Source organism: Kogia breviceps, chromosome 3 (assembly GCF_026419965.1).
Source record: "Kogia breviceps isolate mKogBre1 chromosome 3, mKogBre1 haplotype 1, whole genome shotgun sequence".
NCBI lineage: Eukaryota > Metazoa > Chordata > Mammalia > Artiodactyla > Physeteridae > Kogia > Kogia breviceps.
Window position 1 is genome coordinate 152,706,640 of NC_081312.1, and position 23,903 is coordinate 152,730,542.

The window sequence follows — 23,903 nt, forward strand, 5'->3', positions numbered from 1 at the left end:
TCCAGGTAAGCCATGCCTAGATTCCTGATCCACAGAAATTGTGAAATAATAAATGTTTATTGTTTTAAGCCAGTTAATTTTGGAGTAATCTGTTATGTAGCAAAAGATAAAACAGGGTAGCTCTAAAGAAAGTACAAAAGAATTCATGGGCAAAAGAATCAGCTCTAAACAGCTGCCCAGTCCAGACAGCATCAACACCAGCTCACAACAGCTATTAGTCTAATAAGAACTTTCCTGCTACCTTCTACCCATTTCAACCCTAGAGGGCTGAAGAATGTTGGATGAGCAGTCAACACATTAAGGTCAAAAAAATTAGTTGACCCCCCCCCCCTTAATACAGTAAGCCAACTTTTGGTAGGGAGAAACTTTGGCTTTAAATAAAGTTTGAAGTTTTAAATAATTATACAGAATACATCATATTAATTATTGAACTTAGTCTGCTTTTGTACTAGAACTGCTTTGAGGACTTCTCATTAGCAGAGAGTGATCAGAAAAGTTATAGGACTTCATCCAAAGGGACTGGAGCAATGTTAGCATCACAAAATGGGTCTGAACAGAGTAGAGGCAAAACAAAGCTTCAAAAAAGCAAAATGAGGAAAGAAAGACGTCAGAGCAGCTAAATCATAGAGAGTAACAGCAAAGGTGGGGGTAGGTCAAGATGAATACTAAGTAATGCATGAAGACAAGGCAAGAGAAAATCAGCTAGGCTAGAATCCAACATTTTGTAAATGGTAGTTTCCAAACCCACAGGTCTTCACAGTGCTCTGAGAAGTTTGCATTATTAATGACAGTCATGGTATCTGTTTCAATTTCAATTTAAAAATCAATAAATACAATAATTTAAATACTTTCTTTCTAAAATTGAACAGTATGAGAGCCTCTTTGTATCTACTGAGCAAATATGTATAGCAATAGTAGGTAAGTGTGTTCACGACTGAAATATTCAGTTAGGTTTATCACTCAACTGAACACAGCTAGCTGCTTCTGGATTTGACCATTAATCTGTTCTAATTTTTATTCTTTGTCTCATATTTAGCTTATATCCCAAACAAACTGTTTGTTAAGACTACAAAAGAAATATGGATGTTGAAACAGAAGTTAGTGAAGAGCACAAAATGATAATAATCTTGTAAATTTTTTTCAAAATTATCTTTATTCTATCTGAAAATTGAATTTATCTGATCAATATCAAGATTCTCCATCTGAACCGGTATTGAAAGGAGAAAAAAAGTGATGACAAGTATATCCCAATTTAGCATTTTATTTAAAAAAATTAATTATACTTTAGATTATTATTTTGGTGACTATCTTTTCATGTCTTTTATATACACGCACATAAATTTTACATAAATGGGATATGTCACAGAAGCTGTTTTATCATAAAGATCCTTTTTCTTTTAAGTAGAGGGGTGTGTGTGTGTGTGTGTGTGTGTGTGTGTGTGTGTGTGTGTGTGTACACGTATTGAGTGGTAGGTGAGTGGAGGTTTACCTCTACAACCTCTCTCAGACCTACTTATCCCAAGGTAATGATTACAGTTGGCACCTTCGTAGTCATGGTTCCTCATCTGCTGATTCGACCAATAGTGGAATGAAAATTATTTGAGAAAAAAAATTCCAAAAAAGCAAAACTTGAATTTGCCAAGTGCTGGTAACTATACAGCATTTACATTGTATTAGGTATTATAAGTAAGCTAGAGATGATGTAAAGTATATGGGAGGATGTGTGTAGGTTACATATAAAGGACTTGGGTGTCTGCAGATTTTGGTATATGCAGAGGTACTGGAACCAATCCCCCTGAGAATATCGAGACATGACTATTCATAGCAAAGTATGCTTTTCTCCATGTTCATATACAAATATTTTACACATAGGCAGAAGTGTTTTTTTTGTGGGGGGGGCGACTACGGTGTTTCTCTCTCACATACACATGCACACAAAATGAATCACATTTTATCAAATTCTCTGCATTATTAAAAGTCTTCGAAGTCAACTGGCATAGATTTAACTCATTTATTTTTAATGACTGCATAATAATCCAGTGATTAGATAACCTATAATTTACCCAACTTTTTCCTGAGGAATGTTAAATAAGGAATTTACCTTATTTTTAGTGTTTTTGCCTTTAAAAAAGGCTACAGTAAACATACCTAGATTTTTATGCATTGGTGCTTCTATTTCCATGAGATACGATTTCCAGGAGTGAGACTGTTGGATCATATATTAGAGGTATTTTTCATTTTAATAGATATTGCCAGACTGCTTTCAAAAAAGGTTATAATAATTCACTTTTCTACCAAGATATGAAAATGACCTCCCTTCCAATCTCTGACAGCATTAGGCATTACTGCTCTTTTAAATGTGCATTTCCCTGATTAATGGTGACGTTAAGCATCTTTTCATAGGTTTATTGGCGATTAGGATTTACCCTTCAATTAATTGCCTATTCACGTCATTTTTGCATTTCTCTATAGGCTTCTGTCTTTTTACTATTCATCTGTAATACATTAACCTGATACCTATACTCTCCATTGCAAATATATTTCTCTGTTATATAATATGTCCATTGAAACATTTTCTTCTCTTGAGTTCCAGGATACTACACTCTCCTGATTTTTTTTTTTTTCCTTTCTCACCATCCACTTCTTTTCAGTCTTCTTTTCACAGCTCCTCTTCTCTACACAGACTTACTCCCCTGGTGATTTCATCCAATTCCATGGTTCTGAATGCCATCTATACATTGATGAGTCTCATATTTCTACCCCCCAAATCCAGACCTCCCATTTGAGCGTCAGACTCAACTACTTCAGTGTCTCATAGGCATTTCAACTCTTAATCTTATGGCTTAACCCGTTTATCTTTCAGTATTCTCTAATGTGAGTAAATGACATCACTGTCCAACCAGCTGCTCCTATTCGAAACCTGGAAGTCATTATTGATTTACTTCTCTCCCACAAAGATATGTCTCAATAACACTAATTTCTTTCAATTATACCCCCTCAAATATATCACCAAACTAACCATTTCTTTCTACATCCACTTCTGTCTGCTCTGGTCTACTCTACCATCATCTAATGCCTAAACTTCTACAAAAGGCTCCTAACTGGGCCCTTTGCATCCACCTCCCTAGCCCCTACCTCTGCCCACAGCAATCAATTCTTCAGATCCTAAACATAAGTCAGATCATGTCATTCTGCTTGAAACACTCCAATGACTTTCCATATTTTTAAAAATTCTAAACTCATTGCTAAAGCTGTAAGACCCATGATAGGAATTTTGTCTACCTCCTTGAACTCATCTCCTGCCTTTCTGCCCCTAGCCCTAGCTCATTCTGTATTAGCCTCATTTACCTTCTTGCTCTTCCTTGAATATGACAAGCTCATTCCAACTTTTACCCCAGAGCCGTACGACTCTTTCCTCTCCAACATTTGACTCTGCTCAAATATCACATTTTCAGAAAACCCTTCCTTGATTGTGCAGAAACACACTCCCACACAGCATCACATCATATGCTATCCTCTTCGCTTGCTTCATCTTTTCCATATCTCTTACGGTTACATTAAATTACAGATTGCTTTGCTTGCTTGCTTAGTCATCTGTCCCACTCTAAACTAAAACATAAGCTTTATGAGGACAGAAAACACGTCCATTCTCGTTCACTACTAAATCCCTAGCACCCAAAACAGTGCCTGGCACATAGTAGGAATTCAGTGTAAATTTTTTTTTTCAAGAATGACTAAATGTTGCTTTATTATTTTTTGACACCGATCATCGCAAAGCTAGCCTAATTACATTGAAAGGAACCAATATATAGCTGTAGTTCATTCATTTTTAATGTTTAATATTTTACATCAATATACCACCATTTAATTTTCCATTCTCTGTCAAGGACATTTGGGTTACTTCCAAGTATTTTTGCTATTATGAATCATGTTGGTGTGAATATTCTTGTACACATCTTCTAGTACACACATTTGAGTTTCTCTAGGATTACAGATGTTGAGTCAGAAAGTATGCAAAATTCAACTTCACAACATAAAGCTAATCTGTTTTCCAAAGTGGCTGACCAATTTATACTCCTTCAGTGGTGTATGAGAATTCCTATTGCTGGACTTCCCTGGTGGTGCAGTGGTTAAGAATCCGCCTACCAATGCAGGGAACATGGGTTCGAGCCCTGGTCTGGGAAGATCACACGTGCTGCAGAGCAACTAAGCCCGCGAGCCACAACTACTGAAGCCTGTGTGCCTAGAGCCCGTGCTCCACAACAAGGTAAGCCACCACAACTAGAGAAAGCCCGCGGGCAGCAACGAAGACCTGACGCAGCCAAAAATAAATAAATGAAATTTAAAAAAATTAATAAAAGAATTCCTATTGGGATGAACAACAAGGTCCTACTGTATAGCACAGGGAACTATATCCAATCTCCTGGGATAAACAATAATGGAAAAGAGTTTTAAGGAAGAATGTCTGTATGTGTATAACTGAGTCACTCTGCTGCACAGCAGAGATGGGCACAGCATTGTAAACTATACTTCAATTTAAAAAAAAAGAAAAAATATACTCAAATAAATAATCACAGAGTCTAATAAAACACAGATAATGGCCAAAAAAAAAAAAAAATCCTGTTGATCCACATCCCCTCCAACATATGATACTGGAAAACCTCTTAATTTTTGGCAATCTCATTATGACCTTAATTTGCATTTCCCTAACTACTAATAAGGTTGAGCATCTTTTACTATATTTACAGGCCTCATGTAATTCTTCTATGAAATGGCTGTTCATGTCTTTTTGCCTATTTTACTATCCAGCTATTTGTCTTTTTCTTATTGATTCATTCTGTATACTAAAGCTTTGCTGGTTCTGTGTGTAGCAACTTCCTTCAGGTTGTGACTTATATTTTCAAGTTCATTAAAGGATTTTTTAACGGAACAGAAGCACTTGATTTTAACGTACTAAAATTTATCAATTTTTCCTTCTATGGCTAGTTTTTTTCTGTGTTGTCATAGAAAATTCTTCCCTACTCCAGGGATATAATATATTCTCCCCATATGCTTTAAAAGCTTTTTACGCTTTCATCTATGTAGAAATGATCTTTGTATATAGTATGAAATAGGGATTCATCTTCATATGGATACTATATAATGAACTCATATGGATAACTAATCATGCTAGCATTGTTTAAAAATACTCTCTCCATATCACCCCTCCCCTACCTGCAATGCCACCCTTGTCCATATATCTGTGGACCAGTTTCTGGGTAACCATTCTGTTCTACTGGTCAGTACAACTCTCCCTGAGCCAAACACTGCCTTAATTAACTATTAACTACTATTTGAACAATTCTACATTTTGATATCTGATAGGACAAGTCCCACCATCTTGTTCTTACTGTTCAGAAATGTCTTGTCTTGGTTATCTACCCTTCCATATATATTTTAAAGGACAACAAAACAAAAACATAATTTAAAAACACTCATTTATAACAGCAACAAAAAGTATAAGATACCTAAGAATGTACAGAGACTTATAAAACAATTTAAAAACATTTAAGAAAGCCCACATAAATGAAGAAACAGACCACACTCATGTATTAGAAACCTTAATAAGATGTCAATTTTTCCATATTAATCCATAAATATAATTCAAATTCAATCAAAATCCCAACATAGTTTATTGTGAATCTTGACAAGCTAATATACTGTTTAACTCTCACTCCTTGCTTGGAAGCATACAGAATTATAAATTTAGTATAAGATATAAAACCTTAACCAAAATATGTATTAGAATCTAAAATGTGATCAGCCTTATCTATTTCCGATGATAGGTCTTTCTTAATCAAAGTCTAGAAATTTTCCTTTATTATACTTCAGATAATTAATTTTGAAATATCTGTCCTGTCTTCTAGAGTTCATGTTGTTACCAAGCTGACTCTCTCTGAAATATACTTGTTGTTTATAATCTCTTCCCTTATATTTGTCTCCAAACACTTCTTTTGCTTTCTAGATATGTTCTTCAAAGTCTGTCTTCTATTTGACTAATTTATTGATTCTTCTTGTTACCTGAGGTGTTTACATACTCTTTACTCTGGCTATTCTTTTTTTTTTTTTTTTTTTTTTTTTTTGCGGTACGCGGGCCTCTCACTGTCGTGGCCTCTCCCGTTGCGGAGCACAGGCTCCGGACGTGCAGGCTCAGCAGCCAAGGCTCACGGGCCTAGCCGCTCCATGGCATGTGGGATCTTCCCGGACCGGGGCACGAACCCGTGTCCCCTGCATCGGCAGGCGGACTCTCAACCACTGCGCCACCAGGGAAACCCCGGCTATTCTTATTTAATAGAGTCATTGCTCACATCCTAATGTTCTTTACCAGAAAAAAAAAATTTAAAGAACACAGACGTGTTACAGTACCATAAAGAAAGGCTTTGGACAATCATAAGGCATAGCATAAAAGGACTTTAAAAAAGCCAGCGAGAAAGGGAAGAAACAGCACAAAGTTTGGAAAAAGCAAATACTCTTTGCAAACTTTCAAATTTAGTATAGAAGCAATTATCCTGAATGGCTCTGAAAACAGGGACCTATGCCCTAGACTGCTGATATCAAACAAAAGGCAAAATCACAGAAGCAAAGTACAAGTATGATAAACCATGAAGTGCCTCAGAAATTTAACCTATAGCAGCATTAATAATATTCTAAGGATTTAGAACCATCTGCTAAATGTATCCAATTGTAATTTATCTCTTTTTAAGGATAAATATATGAAATTAGTTTTGTCTTTCTGCCAAAAGCACCAATCTACCAAAAAAAAAAAAGAAAGAAAAAACCAAAACCCCCAAAAATGTAATGACTGTGTTCCTGACAGGGCTGCTAAACAAATACTTAATAATAGAAAGTAGACAGTAGGAAGAAAACACCAAAAATTCCACAGGATGATTTTCTCAGAGATTCTTTCCTTCAGTTCATGTCTCAGGGATGAAATTCATCACTTGTAAATTTGAATAATTCTACACATAAAACAAAATTAAAGCATATAATAGTCTTAAACTATGCCTGTTTTTGACAAATAAAGGTGGTAGCTTAGCCAAACCATCTTGACTGCCTCATCTATGCAAAAGCTCATTTAAACATTTAAATAATCACTCACAGGCATTTTCTGAACACTGTATCTCATTTTCCTTGTTCTCAATTATACCCAGCTACCTCATATAAGGCTAGGCCTGGGCAAACTTGTGCTTTGTCTTCATTCTTACCTTTCCATCTTTCTGATAAGATCACAATGACCCCAGGACCTCATATTTCACTGCTCTTGCTTTCCCCACATATGCTGCATATGGATATCCATAAAAACTCACTGTCCCAGGAATATCTGTTCAGAGTCCTGTTCTTTGCTTATTTTAAAATAAATTACAGGGACTTCCCTGGCGGTCCATTTATTAAGACTTTGCCTTCCAATGCAGGGGGTGTGGGTTCAATCCCTGGTCTGGGAGCTAAGATCCCACATGCCTCGTGGCTAAAAAACCAAAACATAAAACAGAAGCAATACTGCAACAAATTCAATAAAGACTTAAAAATAAATAAACAAATAACAACAAGCACAATGATCAACAGAGTGAAAAGGGAGTCCACATAATGGGAAAAATATTTGCAAATCATATAACTGATAAGGAGTTAATAATATTTAGAATATATAAAGAACTCTTACAACTCAATAACAAACCCCCCCAAATTACCCAATTAAAAAATGGGCAAAGGGTTTGAAGATATACTTCCCCAAAGATATACAAATGGCTAATAAAGCACATGAAAACATTCTCAACATGGATAATCATTAAGGAAATGCAAATCAAAACCACAATGAGATATCACTTCATACCCATTAAAGTGGCTACTTTAAAAAAAAAAACCACCCCCCCAAAAAAAACCCCAGAAAATATAAAGTGTTGGCAAAGATATGGAGAAACTGGAACCCTTGTGCACTGTTGGAGGGAATGTAAAATGGTGCAGTCCCTATGGAAAACAGTATGGTATTTCCTAAAAAAAATTAAAAATAGGATTATCATATGACCCAGCAATTCTACTTCTGAGTATATAACCAAAAGAATTAAAGGCAGGGTATTGAAGAGATATATGTACCCACACGTTTATAGCAGCATTATTCACAACAGCTAAAAGGTGGAAGCATTCTGGGTTTTTATCAACGAATGAATGAAGAAACAAAATGTGGGATATACATGCAGTAAAATATTATTCAGCCTCAAGAAGTTAGAAATTCTAATACATGCTACCACGTGGATGAACTTTGAGGATATTATGCTAAGTGAAATACTCTGGTCACAAAAAAGACATGTACTGTATGATTCCACTTATATGAGGTACACAGAGAAGTCAAATTCATAGAGACAGAAAGTAAAATGGTGGCTGACAAGGTTTGGGGGTAGAGGAGAATGGGGAGTTATTGTTTAATGCGTACAGAGTTTCAGTTTTACAATATGAAAAAGTTCTGAAGATGGATGATGGTGATGGTTACACAACAATGTGAATGTACTCAATACCACTGAATTGTCCACTTAAAAATAGTAAATTTTGTTATGTATATTTTAACACAATTAAAAAGAAAAAAATTACAATTAGCACATAAATAGCTCATCCTAAGACTGGTTTTAAACCCTTTTCTTACCTGAGCCTTAAATTTTCTAAATTAAATAAGGGTTTCTGTCTGTCAAAATGGTTAGAGTGAATTCCGTATTTTCTTTCACTTCTCCCTCTCACCCTACGTAGGTGAGTAAAGATTGTACTGCAGTTCTTCCTACTAACTTGCTCTGTAACTCTGAGAAAGTCACTTGGTCAAGAAGTTTAACGCATTTTAGTTTTCTCATCCCTCCCCTCAAAGTAACAACACTGGAAGTCATTTCAAATCTTAAGTCTCAGAAGGTACTATCACTAAACTTTTCATTAACAACTTCAAAACTGACTGCAGGGAGGCAGGAAGCAATAGCACAAAATGTAAAGGACGGTCCATTCAAGATGCAGTGTTCTCTCTATATAACAGTTAAATTGTGTAAGTCCTATTACAAATAATAGGACAATAAATAGTTCTAAAAACTACATTTCAATGTCCTATAACCAAAAAAGGGCTGAAACCCAGCCTTTTTGTAAGGAAATGCCAATAAAAAATGTCTCTATTCTCTTTTTCATGTTCCTTCTGGCTTGGTCAGTTTTATTACTTGTTCATTTAGTCTAGCTGCCTTGTTGATAAGAAAATCTTCTCATCACTTTCTGCACATATCTCACTTTTATTCTTTTCCTTTATGCATCTATGGTTCTCTTCCTTAACCTATCTCAAGCTTTTTCAAGGTAAGGTCATGTCTCATTCATTTTTGTAATGCTAAGTCTATCAAGTCTATCATGGAGACTAACCCAGAGTATATACTCAATGAACACTTAATGGGAATATGATGATGGAACACTAGTGTTACCCAATTCACATAGCCCCGCCTTCACAAGGAAATAACTGGAAATTAAAAAGATGAAAGTTTCAATGACAGAAATTAAGAATGTTACACAACAAACTGTTTAAAACCAGGAAGCATTTCTGCTAACCAAAAAAAGTAGATAGGGCTTCCTTGGTGGTGCAGTGGTTGGGAGTCCGTCTGCTGATGCAGGGGGCGCGGGTTCGTGCCCCGGTTCAGGAAGATCGCACGTGCCGCGGAGCGGCTAGGCCCGTGAGCCATGGCCGCTGGGCCTGTGCGTCCGGAGCCTGTGCTCCGCAACGGGAGAGGCCACGGCAGTGAGAGGCCCGCGTACCACAAAAAAAAAAAAAAAAAAGTAGATAAAATCTTGAGGAAGTCTGTTAACAAAGAGTGGAATAGGGGAATATCTCCCAGGGGTGGTCAAAAAACATTAAGCTACATATATACTGTTTATACAATTTACATCTTAAAACAAGAAAGAAAAGTTATGAATAAAAGGCTGGATAAAAACACAACAGCCAAATGTATACAAAAATAAAAGCAGGTTACAAGTACCATAATTTACAAGCTAAAAAATTATGAAGTGGCTCGTTATATATATATATTTTTGTAATTTCCCCAGTTTATTTGAAAACAATCTTTTCTGACATATATTCATATGAATTTTAGATCAGTCATCTCCAAGTGCACAGAAATTACCTATATTTACCTATAAACTAAGCACTGATAAAAGAATACTTAACATATCAATATTTAAGCATTCCAATATAAAAGGACTTTTTCTTTTTCCAACTTATTTTCTTCCCACCTAAGCTCATCTATATTTGACATTCAGGTTAATTACATGCACGTAAAAGCAGGCAAGGTCCTCAAACTAATCTAAGGTAAACCAGCACACAAGTGTCCTTCTTCCCGGACATAATTACATTTCCAGAGGCAAAGTGGTTCAAATGGGAACAAAGAAGCTAACTTCCTTATGAAATAAACTAGACAGACACAAACTAAGGAGTGAAGGTGCTAAAGATAAATCCCACAAATATTCCTCCTTCCTGTCCTGTAAATGCACAAGTGTGCACTGTGAGCGTGTATGAACACTTCTCACCAACATCATTGGACACCAGGCCCTGGCATCAAGAGGTAGTGCAGGGCAGGGGGCCCCATCCACACAGAGGGAAGATGTAGTGCAGATTCTTGGAAGTGTCGATGGGCTCAGATGCTGATGGGCCTTACAGTGATGTTTTACTTCATTATGTTCTATTTTGTTGCTCTACTATTTTGTTTGTTCCACTATGTTTGTAACTGGGTTGAAGTGGGAGGTTCAACTAGTCTAAGAACATTTACCCTATAAACTGTCTGAATCAAAATTTTTATTTATTCTTCCGCCAAACACAACAACTGATTTCCATCTACAATTATTTTTTAAGATAAGAAACAGTGAGTCAACTGAAGAAAGGGCTGCAGCCTTGGCTAGGGAATGGTGACACTGTGTCACTCGATTGAGAATGCGGGCCTATGGGGACGAGCTTGGGCCGCAGCAGGACTGGACCCGGGTCAGTGAACCTTCTCCAGCAAGGCTCTGCAGCACCGCACACACTGGTGGTAGACGGTCTCAAAGTCAGCGTCATTACCATAATAAGGATCTTCAATAACGAGTTGTTCCTGTGGCTCCTAGCTCCCAAGTGTTCAATATTTGCTCTGCAGTTTTTAACTTGATTACTTTTCCTATTCACATCTCTCAGGTTGCTTTCATCCATACATAGTATATAATCAAAAGTGGCAAAGACTTTTTTGGTAACCTGCCAGGCAATGTGACTCATAGGGATAACCATGCTTCTTCATGCAAGCCTGCCCCTGATAATCAGGAGGGTTTCCTGGTTCATACATGGACTCTGCTGCACTGTCTATCCTCCAAGTATCTGAAATGTTTTGATCAGTTACAAGTTTCCTGAAAACTGTTTCTGCAATGGGTGATCGACAGATGTTACCCAGACACTCGAACAGCACTGACTTGGTCACCCATATGGCCATCTTCCCGCGCGCATAGAGGAGCCCACTTGGAGCATTATATTCTGACAAAAGGTACACTACCCTGGAGTTATAAGTCCTAAACACTTATGTGGCAAGTGAAGCCCTGACATTTCCTAAACAGTCAAAAATATTGTGAGAGATACGTAGAAATATAATAGATATGGTAGCTATACTTCTGCATCTCTAAATATTGACTGCTACAAGCCTTCTTTTTAGGAATACAAAGAACACTTTAAAAAAGTTGATCACAGGGACTTCCCTCATGGTCCAGCAGTTAAGACTCTGCATTCCCAATGCAGGGGACCTGGGTTCAATCCCTGGTCAGGGAACTAAATCCTGCATGCTGCAACTAAGACCTGGTGCAGCCAAATAAGTAAACAAATAAATATTTTTTAAAAGTTGATCACATATTAAAAGAAAACTCAAATTAAAAAATAGTTTAAAAGACTACATACTCTGATAACAAGGTAATCATGCTAAAAAAACAAATTTAAACATTGTATAAAAACTTTTAACCAATGATAATTTCTAAAATTATCTCCTAAACATCTCTTAGGCCAAAAAAGAAAAGAAAATCACAATTTAAATCTATGTTGAAAATGATTATAAAACACCAATTACCCAAATCTACATGTTGAAGCCAAATCTGACCTTAGGAAAACTAGCTTTAAAATTTTTCATTTTCAAAAAAAATTTCAAAGAAATTTCATGACTTTTGAAATAGAAGAAAAGAAAGGTAGTGAAGATGAAATCAGAAATTCACGATGTAGGGGAAAAAAAATAGGAGAACTGATTAACCAAAAAAATAAAATAAAATAAAAATAAAAGGGAGAAATAAAAACCAAGAGCTAGAGTTTTGGTGAAAAAAATGACAATAAAGCTGACACATCTTTGGCAAATCTAAATACAATTTTTTAAAAAATATATAAGATTAGTAATGAGATGTAACTATAGTGACTGAGACTAAACATTATAATAGAATGATATATATATATAAAATCTATACTAGAAGGTTTACTGTATCTATGAAATAGACATTTTACTAGGAAAATAAAAATGGTAGAATTGACTCAAGAAGAGTGGAACATGTGAATAAACCAATAACCATGAAATTGATTTAAAAGATGCCCAAAAAAACCCTCAAAAAGTTTCCGGGCCTTAAGTGGGTTTAAGGTCTTTCAAGTCTTGGAAACAGACTTGCTTGCTTGCTAAATAGAAATTATTTTAGGGACTTCCCTGGTGGCGCAGTGGTTAAGAATCTGCCTGCCAATGCAGGCAGGGGACACGGGTTCGAACCCTGGTCCGGAAAGATCCCACATGCCGCAGAGCAGCTAAGCCCGTGCGCCACAACTACTGAGCCCACATGTTGCAACTATTGAAGCCCGTGTGCCTAGAGCCCGTGCTCTGCAACAAGAGAAGCCACCGCAATGAGAAGCCCGCACACTGTGACAAAGAGTAGCCCCCGCTTGCCACAACTAGAGAAAGCCCACATGTAGCAATGAGGACCCAATGGAGCCAAAAATAATTTTTTAAAAAATAGAAATTATTTTAGGGCATCTAAAAATTGGAAAGCTTACCACACATTTTACCAAATCAGCAAAGCTGTGAAAGAAATCAGACAAAGGACTTACTACAACAGACAGAACTGAAAGTAGAATAGACAATTCAACAATAATAGATGGAGACTTCAATACCTCACTCTAAATAACGGATAGAACAACTAAACTAGACAGAAGATCAAAAAGGAAACAAAAGACACTATAAACTAACTAGACCTAACAGACATCTATAGAACACTTCACTGAATAGCAGCAGAATATGCATTCTTCTCAAGTGTACATGGAATATTCTCCAGAATAGAACATACCTTAGGTCACAAAACATGCTTCAATGAATTTAAAAGGACTGAAGTCATACAAAGTATGTTCTCTGACCACAAGGTAATGAAATTAGACATCACTAATAAAAGGAAATTTGGGAAATTCACAAATATATAGAAATTAGCACGTTACTAAATAAACAATTGGCAAAGGAGAAATCACAAGGAAAATTAAAATTACTTGTAGATGAATGAAAACATAAACATAATATACCAAAACTTATGGGATTCAGTGAAAGCAATGCTTAGAGAGAAATTTATAGCTATGTACACCTATATTAAAAAGGAAGATCATGGGGCTTCCCTGGTGGCGCAGTGGTTGAGAATCTGCCTGCCAATGCAGGAGACACGGGTTCAAGCCCTGGTCTGGGAAGATCCCACATGCCGCGGAGCAACTGGGCCCATAAGCCACAACTACTGAGCCTGCGCGTCTGGATCCTGTGCTCTGCACAATAGTGAGAGGCCAGCGCACCGCGATGAAGAGTGGCCCCTGCTCACCGCAACTAGAGAAAGCCCTCACAGAGAAACGAAGACTCAACACAGCCAAAAATAAATAAATAAAATTTAAACTGTTGATTCATTCATGTAATTTTTTTTTAAAAAAGGAAGATCACAAATCAATAAGCTAACGTTCTACCTTCAGAAACTGGAAAAAGAATAGCACACCAATTAAAGCAAATAAAAGGAAGAAAAAAAATAAAGATTAGAGTGGAAATAAGTAAAACAGACAATAGAAAAATACAGGAAATCAATGAAACCAAAAGTTAGTTCTTTGACAAGATCAATAAAATTGACAAATCTTAGGCTAGAATGACTAAGAAAAAAGAGAGAAGATTCAAATTAGTAAAATCAGGAACGAAAAGAGAACATTACTACTGACCTTACAGAAATAAAAAAGACTATCAGAGAATAGTATGGATAACTGTATGCCAACAAATTAGATAACCTAGATAAAATGAACAAATTCCTAGAAAGGCACAAACTATTTAAATCCACTGAAGAAGAAACAGAAAATGTGAGTAGAGCTATAATATGAGATTGAATTATTTTAAAAAATACCATAAATAATAAAAAAAACTACCACAAAGAATCTAAAAAAGTGCAACTCATAGAAACAAGAGTAGAATGATGGTTGCTAGGGACTGGAGGGTAGGGGAAATTGGGAGATGTTGGTCAAAGGATACAAACTTCCAGTTATAAGATGAGTAAGTTTTGGGGATCTAACATACAACATGGTGATTATAGTTAACAATACTGTATAGACTTGAAAGTTGCTGAGAGTAAATCTTAAAAGTTCTCACTACAAAAGAAATGGTAATTATGTGAGGTGACTGAAGTGCTAACTAACCCTACTAGGGTAATCACTTTATAATGTGTAAGTGTATCAAATCAACACGTTGTACATCTTAAATTTACACAATATTTTATGTCAGTTAAATCTCAATAAAGCTGTTTAAAATTTAAAAAAAAAAACCACCCACAAAGAAAAGCTCAGGTCCAGATAGCTTCATTGGTGAATCATACCAAACATTTAAAGAATTAATACCAATCCTTCACAAACTCTTTCAAAAAATGGAAGAGGAGGAACACTCCCCAACTCATTTTTTGAGGCCTGTATTACTCTGATACCAGGATCCCAGAAACAGACATCACAAGAAAACGGAACTATAGATCAGTATCACTTACGACTAGAGATGCAAAAATCTACAACAAAAATACAGATCTTCCTCAACTTATGATGGAGTTACATCCCAATAAGCCCATCATAAACTGAAATTATCATTAAGACAGAATGCATTTAATACACCTAACATACCGAATACCATAGCTTAGCCTAGCCTACTTTAAATGTACTCAGAACACTTATATTAACCTACAGTTGGGCAAAACAATCTAACACAAAGCCTATTTTATAATAAAATGTTGAGCATCTCATGTAATTTATGGAATACTATTCTGAAAGTGAAATACAGAATGGTTGTATGGATATAGAATGGTTCTAAGTGTATTGGCTGTTTACCCTAGTGACAGTGTGGCTGACTGGGAGCTACGTCTCACTGCCACTGCCCAGCATCAGGAGGATGCTGGGCATCCTCAGGAGGAAGTATCTTACTGCATATCGCTAGCCTGGGAAAAGATCAAAATTCAAAACTTGAAGCGAGGTTTCTACTGAATGTGTATCACTTTTGTACCATCATGAAGTCGAAATATTATAAGTTCAACTGTCATGTGTCAGGGATTCTATTTCTTATTAGCAAACAGAATCCAGCAATGTATAAAAAGAAATATGCACCACGACCAAGAATTTTTTTTGTGTGTGTGGTACGTGGGCCTCTCACTGTTGTGGCCTCTCCCGTTACGGAGCAGAGGCTCCAGATGCACACGCTCAGCGGCCATGGCTCACGGGCCCAGCCGCTCCGCGGCATGTGGTATCTTCCCGGACCGGGGCACAAACCCGTTGTCCCCTGCATCGGCAGGCGGATTCTCAATCACTGGCGCCACCAGGGAAGCCCGACCAAGAATTTTTATTCCAAGAATGTGAGACTGGTTTAACACACAAAAATCAATCAATATAATATACCATATTAATAGAACAAAAGACAAAATATCACATGGTTATCTCAATAGATGTAGGAAAAGCATCTGACAAAATCCAACATTCTTCCATGATAAAAACATTCAACAAACTAGGAATACAAGGAAACACCCTCAACCTGATAAAGGGCATCTATGAAAACCCCACAGTTAACGTCATACTTAATTGTGGAAGACTAAAATTTCCTGCATAAGATAAGGAACAAGACAAGGATGTCCACTTTGACCACTTCTATTCAACATTGTACTGGAGGTTCTAGTCAAGGTCATTAGGCTATATGGAATGTAAAATGATATAACAGCTTTGGAAAAGAGTCTGGGAATTTCTCAAAGGGTTAAACAAAGAGTTACCATATGACCCAGCAGTTCCATTCCTAAGTATATACCTAAGAGATTGAAAACATTAAATCCACATAAAAAATTGTACACATATGTTCATTGCAGCATTATTTATAACAGCCCCAAGTGGAAATGACCCAAATACCATCAACTGATGAACAGATAAACAAAATGTGGAGTACCTATGGAATAAACTATTGGGACTTCCCTGGTGGCACAGTGGTTGGGGATCCGTGCTCCCAATGAAGGAGGCCTGGGTTTGATCTCTCGTCGGGGAACTGGATCCTACATGCATGCCGCAACTAAGAGTTTGCATGCCACAACATGGAGCACACCTGCTGCAACTAAGACCCGGCACAACCAAATAAATAAGTGAATATTAAATAAACAATAAATAAAAGGAATAAACTACGGATACATGCTGCAATATGGATGAACTTTGAAAATATTATGTTAAATTAAAGAAGCCAGACATAATTGGCCATATATTTTTTTAAAAAATAAATAAATTTATTTATTTATTTATGGATGGCTATGTTGGGTCTTCATTGCTGTGCGCTGGCTTTCTCTAGTTGTGGCGAGCAGGGGCTACTCTTCGTTGCAGTGCACGGGCTTCTCATTGCAGTGGCTTCTCTTGTTGTGGAGCATGGGCTCTAGATGCGCAGGCTTCAGTAACTGTGGCACGTGGGCTCAGTAGTTGTGGCATGCAGGCTCTAGAGCGCAGGCTCAGTAGTTGTGGCGCGTGGGCTTAGTTGCTCTGCGACATGTGGGTTCTTCCCGGACCAGGGCTCGAACCCATGTGATGAAGAATCCCCTGCACTGGCAGGTGGATTCTTAACCACTGCACCACCAGGGAAGTCCAATTGGCCATATAGTCTATGATACCTTCAAATGAAATACCCAGAATAAGCAAATTCTTAGAGACAAAGTAGATTAGTGATTGTCATGGATTGGGGGTAAGGATGGATGATGACAGACTGCTTAATGGGTATGCGTTTCCTTTTGGGGTGATAAAAATGTTCTAGAATTAGCAATGGTTGTACGGCATTGTGAATATAATAAAAACCACTGAACTGTATAATTTAAAACAGGTGAATTTTATGGAACCTAAATGGTATCTCAACAAAAAAAGAAATGTATGTACAATAGTCCCCCATTATCTGCAGTTTCATTTTCTGTGGTTTCAGTTACCTGTGATCAACCATGGTCCAAAAATATTTAATGGAAAATTCCAGAAATAAACAATTCATAAGTTTTAAATTGCATGCCATTCTCAGTAATGTTATGAAATCTCAAGCCATCCTGGAGTAGGACATGAATTATCCCTTTGTCCAGCATATCCTACCTGTTAATAACTTAGTAGCTGTCTCAGTTATCAGATCAACTGTTGCAGTACTGCAATGCTAGTGTTCAAGTAGCCTTGATTTTACTTAATGAGGGCCCCAAAGCCAAGAGTAGTGATGCTGGCAATTTGGATATGCCAAAGAGAAGCTGTGAAGTGCTTTCATTAAGTGAAAAGGTGAAAGTTCTCGACTTAATAAGGAGAGAAAAAATACCATTTGCTGAAGTTGCTAAGATCTACTGTATGAAAGAATATTCTATCCATGAAATTGTAAAGGAAAAAGAAATTCATGCTAGTTTTGATGTTGCACTCCAAACTGCAAAAGTTATGGCCATAGTGCATTGTAAGTGTTAAGATGAAAAGGCATTAAATTTATACAATAAGATATTTTGAGAAAGACCACATTCACGTAACTTTTATTACAGTGTATTGATATAACTGTTTTATTTTATTATTCGTTATTTAATATTTTACCATGTCTAATTTCTAAATTAAACTCTATCATGGGTACATAGGTATAGGAAAAAATGTATACATATGGCTCAGTATTAACTGCAATTTCAGGCATCCACTGGGGGTACTGTAATGTATCCCCATGGATAATGGGGGATTACTGTACTGAAACAAAGTAAGGTATATTCCAGGTATACAAGTACAATTTAACATTTAAAATATATAATTAATAAAAAGGCCAAAAGAGAAAACTTACAAGACTATTACAATTTGACAAAATTTAACTTTGACAAAATTTAACTTCCATTTTTGATAATTTTTAGACAAATAAGAATAAAAGAATACATCAATAGAAAACAGTATGAAGGTTCCTTAAAAAACTAAAAATAGAGTTGCCACATGATCCTGCAATCCCATTCCTGGGCATATATCTAGAGAAAACTATAATTCAAAAAGATACATGCACCTCAATGTTCACTGCAGCACTATTTACAATAGCCAAAACATAGAAACAACCTAAATGCCCACTGACAGATGAATGGATAAAGAAGACGTGGTAAATATATATATAATGAAGTATGACTCAGCCATAAAAAAGAATGAAATAATGCCATTTGCAGCAACATGGATGGACCTAGAGATTATCATGCTAAGTCAGTCAGAAGGAGAAAGATAAAATACCATATATCACTTATATGTGTAATTTAAAATATGACACATGACCTTACCTACAACACAGAAACAGACTCACAGTCCTAGAGAACAGACTTGTGGTTGCCAAGGGGGAGGGGGGCTAGGGAGGGATGGATTGGGAGTTTGGGGTTAGCAGATACAAATTATTGTACATAGAATGGATAAACAACAAGGTCCTACACAGGGAACTATATTCAATATCCTGTGACAAACCATAATGGAAAAGAATATGAAAAAGTATGTATATATAGGTATAACTGAATCACTTTGCTGTATAGTAGAAATTAACACATAAATCAACTATACTTCAATAAAATAAATTTTTTTAAAAAGAATATATCAACATGATGTGGACCCCAGCTGTCATAAAATTTTATCATAATGTTCTGAAATGTGCACAAATATAACAGTACTACTACTATAACAATACATTATAAAACCAAGATAAATTTATATATTATTAAGTAGAAATAAAGTGACACCAAAAAAATCCAAATTAATAATTTAATGTCATACTGTTTTGCTGGAATTACATCCTGTTTACAACATGAATATGCCTCAGGTTCTTTTGTGTTTAGCACTCTTATTCTGCCCTGGGCTGTATAATGAATCAAATTTCACACTATTTTTTTCTATCAGAACTACCACCAGGCCTCCATTTGCACAGCCCCTCTTGACATCATTAGGTGATCAATAAGATGTTGGAGGCAAAGAATAAGGAGCATCTAGGATAATTTGAGGTCTTTGTTTTTTGGGGTGACTAGCTAAATAGTAATCTTTAAGTAAAACAGGAATACTTGGGTTGGGAGGGATGGCTAGATTACTTTTGATGATGAATTTGTGGTACCTGAGGGACAGCTAGATGGAGCTGTCTAATAGGCAAACGGATGTATGGATTTGAAGCTCACAATAGTAAGTCTGGGCCTGAAACAGAAATTTAGAAGAATGGTGGCTTGAAGCCAAAGAAGAAACCTGTAAAGGTATGGTTAGAGAAGCAGAAGAATCTTTCAAAAGAAACACACTAGGGAAGTCAAGGGAAGAGAATTTTTTTAACAGCAGTGTTAATTTCTACAGAGGCAACAATTAGGATTGAAATGAATTCTATTAATTGGCAGGTGATGGTGACTTCTGGGATAGGAGTGAAAAAGAGACAGTAAGGTCAGTTATTTAAAGAAGCTTGGCTACCAGGGAAAGCAGAGAGAGCAGTGCCTGGAAGATAGGAGAGATTATTCTTTGTAGTCTGAAGAGAGAAAGTCAGTGGAGGGGAAGAGGCTGATGACTTAAAGTCTATGAGAACAAAACTTTGTTTTGTCACATCTCTACCCCCAGCATCTATTAGGGTGTTAGTGTTTGGGACATAGCAAACACTCAAAAATATCAATATTTGCTGAATGTTGAATGAAGAAAGGAAAAGGGGTGGGGTCAAGCAAGAAGGGGAGGGTCTTAGTAAGGAGGATGGGGAAGAGGCAATGGAGAGGGAAAAAAACATTTTTTGATCATCCGTTAAACTTCAGATTCTTTATGTTCAAAATCCTTGAAATAACGAAAAGAAGGCATTATTGTCTCCATTTTACAGTCCATCAAAGCAAAGAGATTAGGTACTCAAGGTCATTCATCTGTTGAGGGATAGAGACAGTAAGCAGACATGGCTTTATCTGCACATAAAGCTCCTGCTCTTCCACTGCACCTTGAAAATGAACATATAAAATATGAAAGTAAAATAATTTGCTGAAAATAAGGGGAAAGAAGTTGAGTTGGAAAAGGGTAGTAAAAATATCTACTAACACCTGAGGAGGATGGACAAAGAGCTGACCCAGGTCAAGTAAAAGGAGTGATGAGCAGTGTTGAGGACCTAACTGAAATTAATCCTGGAGCAGCCCTAGTCTGCATGCTTTTGTGATTATGTCTAGTTGGTCTCAGTAGGAGTTTGTAGGGTGAATGCATGAAAGTGTGCATGGGGTGAGAGCAGTTCAAGTAATCACGTAGGTCTAATTTGGATAAGGAAGGAGTGAAGCCAGGAGGTAGCTGGGATACCCAGAGAAAACAGAGAGGTCAAGGGCTTATTTTTTAGAGTTTACAATATTGAATGAGAAGCAATTTTAGTGGCGCAAAGGAGGGGTCTTCAATCACCATCATCTCTATTTCACTTCAACAAACTTCTCTAACCGCCGGCTCTTGCTGAGCTGCCCTACTTCTGTAATTTGCTTTTACGACAATATTAAAAACAAGGGACACATTTGTTCTGGGTTACCTGATCCCTTGTAGTTAAATAAATATTTGCCCCAGACAAGGAGCTTATTAAAAATGAACAATGGAGACCATCAAATTTCATAACTCTATCAAAGGCTCTGTCCTTCACCCGCCACCCCACCTAGCACAAGATAGGGCCACTGAACAACAGCAGTGACAAAAAGCTGAGCGGAGAACCACCAGAGTTCTTGAATACCTGACTTAACACAAAGATTAACCTAACCCTTTTGTTTCCAGATACTTCCAGTTAATATAATGGGGCTATTTTCCAATAGCAGTGTACTTATTTTGTGTGAGTCAGTCAGCCAGATGTAAGATATAAAACTGTGCTTACTATAACTTTTCAGAAATATATCTTTTTCAGAAATTGAAGGTGTCTTACTATCATCAATATTAGATTGTCTCTTCTGAGATTGCTGTTATCTAAATAGTAGCAAGGAAATCTTTTTGATTGGACAAAAGTGATTGTAAAGAAAATACAGAAGCATTAGAAATGTGGTAGTCCCATGACTTTACATCCACCTCAGAGGGTACCACAAACCTACCGCACCTATAGGTTTTCTGCACTTAACAAAAGCTCATCAATCCCAGTCATAGATAGCCTGATACTTCCACAGTCTAGTCTCACAAACCCAAGAAAACCCCAGAACCTCAATATTATCGGCCAGGGAACACTAGATAGTCAGTGTTTATCACTAACTAGTTAGCAAACGTATGAAGCTTATTACCCTCAACAAGCCATATGTATGAAACTATAATTAGCTTCATAGAGAAAGCTAAGAAAGTAATAGGTATATTTGCAGTTCAAAGAATAGAAGGGGGCTTCCCCGGTGGCGCAGTGGTTGAGAGTCCGCCTGCCGATGCAGGAGACACGGGTTCGTGCCCCGGTTCGGGAAGATCCCACATGCCGCTGAGCGGCTGGGCCCGTGAGCCATGGCCGCTGGGCCTGCGCGTCCGGAGCCTGTGCTCTGCAACGGGAGAGGCCACAACAGTGAGAGGCCCGCGTACCGCAAAAACAAAACAAAAAACAAAACAAAGAATAGAAGGAAAATGAGAGTAGAAATATTTGATCTGTATACCTTTGGAAATCAAGTAAAATACTGGCCAGGGTGGTTAAGTGACCTAACATAACCTTCCTAACCTTCATTTTTTATGTTCATGTGACCTCCATGTAGGACTATGGGTACAGCAGAATAAAAAGCTCAGGACTATTAACTCATCTCAAAAATCCAACTACTGTTCTATATAAACATATATAACTCACATAGATTAATTTCCCTTTGGCCTAACAAACCAGACCAGTGCTTTTCAAACTACAGGTTGTGAAACTGATTTTGCGGGTTACAACCTGATTTTATACAAAATGAAATATAAAAACATCAGGATGCATCACATATAGTATGATTTGGTGAAAATCTTTTTCTAGTGTGTGTGTATGAAATTAATATTTATTTCTTACTGTCAGTTACAGTCAAAAAAAGTCTGAAAGCCACTAGACTAGACTGCAACAGAATCAATCAGCAACAATGACTCATTTCCAAGGTCTAAATACTTTTTCAAAATTATTGACCTAATCCTCATGTAGCAGTCCAGTAAAGGAGATAAGAACAGTTATGCCTTGTTTGAAAATAGCTGGTCTCATTTTGAAAGTCAAACAGAAGTCTTGAGGGAATTAATTTTCAATCCATTTAACATATGCTAACTCCCCCCAAAAAATGAACTGAGAATTCATAACACTGCTCCCTCTAAATATGCATTTCCTCCAAAATTAAAGATGTCATTAGTACAAAAGTTCTACTTCAGTGACAAAAAGGAAGAGATCTAAAGGCATGGGTTTATTTTTTGACATTTTTCCCTACATAAAAGTTTTTCAATCTCTGTGAAACTCATTTTTATATTTGCTAACCACTACTGAACTTAAATGAACCCATCACTTACAACAACTCTCATCTTAAACATATTTTGATAGAAACTAAGAAGTTACTAATATGTTAGTAATAATTACACAGTCCACTTTGAAACGGTACCTCCACTTTTGGGGAGCCTTCAAGACTCTATAATCAGGCTTAGGGAATCCACTCAGAGCTTGAGTTTCAGTGACCAAGTGGGAGGAATAGTTGATTCATAGGCACCATTTATCTGCCAACGAAGTCCAGCTTAGTTTGCCCCCAAATCCTGAAGCTATGTGGACCCTCTAGAGATGGCTCATCACATTCAGAAATCTGGAAAGGTAATATTAATGGGAAGTCCCCACAACTCCCAGAGCCTAAAGCCAACTCACTATTATAAAGTCACAAGGAAACTGCTGAAAGACACACTTGCCAAACCACAAAAACATTTACTGAGATTTTACCAGGTCTGGTGTTTCTAGGAGGTTAATTATTAGGTACTTAATTAGCAAACACTTCCTTCATGTATATTTTCACATTTGATTACTAGGAAAAAGGGTGAGACTAAGAATTATCACTCTCCCTGTTTTACAAAGAGGTTGTAATAAAAAAAGATGCCCAAACCTAACAAACCAAGAGAGTGGTAGAATGAGGTGCTTATCTTTTAACTCCTTGTCTAGTTGTCTTTCCCGACATGGCAGGACGTCTTGCTCAGAAATCTGGAGGATGTCATTCTAAATGTCTGAGCTCACCAATCATTAGATTATTTCACTCTTTTAAACCTCTAAGTGGCTCTCTGTAACCCTACAGATGGTACTTACCTAACTACAGCAAATTCTTATCAAGTAAGAAGATACAGTAGAAAAATTCAATTACTACCTCCATTTTAATCAGCTGAAAGGAGATTACATATACAAATGGCAGTGATATACTGTATATAGGAAAATGCTGTTACAGAGATTGGGAATGCA

General features: G+C 36.8%; 1 protein-coding gene and 1 pseudogene across 2 annotated transcripts in view; both read right to left on the minus strand.

The window, feature by feature from the left end:
• Positions 1-23,903, minus strand: part of HDGFL3 (HDGF like 3) — a 79,405-nt gene that overhangs the window by 46,626 nt on the left and 8,876 nt on the right. The gene's annotated exons all lie outside the window — the stretch shown is intronic.
• Positions 10,903-11,504, minus strand: LOC131752711 (low molecular weight phosphotyrosine protein phosphatase pseudogene; annotated as a pseudogene).